This window comes from Schistocerca nitens, chromosome 6, assembly GCF_023898315.1.
Source record: "Schistocerca nitens isolate TAMUIC-IGC-003100 chromosome 6, iqSchNite1.1, whole genome shotgun sequence".
NCBI lineage: Eukaryota > Metazoa > Arthropoda > Insecta > Orthoptera > Acrididae > Schistocerca > Schistocerca nitens.
In genome coordinates, this window is record NC_064619.1 from 441,291,879 (window position 1) to 441,292,753 (window position 875).

Genomic DNA, 875 nt, shown 5'->3' on the forward strand with positions numbered 1-875 from the left:
ATGCGTTTTGGTTACGCTCTTTATTTTCACTGTAGTTGTTTTATTTCCGTCATTTTAATTCAGTTTTCATATCGGCCCAACCCTTCTAGGTCTCTGGGTGAACGCTGTGGGAGGGAAAGATTGGAACCCGTCCAAACACAGCAAAATATGTTCTACGAATTTTCGGAAAGACCACGGGTTTCGTCACTCTACCTTAAGAAAAATACTGCACACGGCAGAAATTAAGAACAAGAAGCAATCGCAGACACTTGTTTGCTAATGTTTTGGGACATATAACACGGCGGCAGCGGCTTCAAAGCAACGTACACCGCGAGGCGGAAGCGCCATCTTCTCGTATTACACCTCCGCGATAATGGATGTTGCCAACGGCCTTGCCGCAGCAGTAACACCGGTTCCCGTCAGATCACCAAAGCTAAGCGCTGTCGGGCAGGGCTAGCACTTGGATGGGTGACCATCCGATCTGCCTAGCGCTGTTGGCAAGCAGGCTGCACTCAGCCCTTGCGAGGCAAATTGAGGAGCTACTTGACTGACAAGGGAACCTCCCCATCGCACCCACCTCAGATTTAGCTATAAGTTGGCACAGTGGATAGGCCTTGAAAAACTGCACACAGATGAATCGAGAAAAGAGGAAGAACTTATGTGGAACTAAGAAAAAAATAAACAAAATATACAAACTGAGTAGTCCATGGGCAAGATAAGCAACATAAAGGATAATGCAAGCTCAGGAACGCCGTGGTCCCGTGGTTAGCGTGAGCAGCTGCGGATCAAGAGGTCCTTGGTTCACATCTTCCCTCTAGTGAATATTTTAATTTTTTATTTTCAGACAATTATCAAAGTTCAGGCACTCACACATAATCAACTTCGCTCTCCAAAAT

General features: G+C 46.2%; 1 pseudogene; it reads left to right on the top strand.

The window, feature by feature from the left end:
- Window positions 1-361: 361 nt before the first annotated feature.
- Window positions 362-479, top strand: LOC126264063 (5S ribosomal RNA; annotated as a pseudogene).
- Window positions 480-875: the final 396 nt, after the last annotated feature.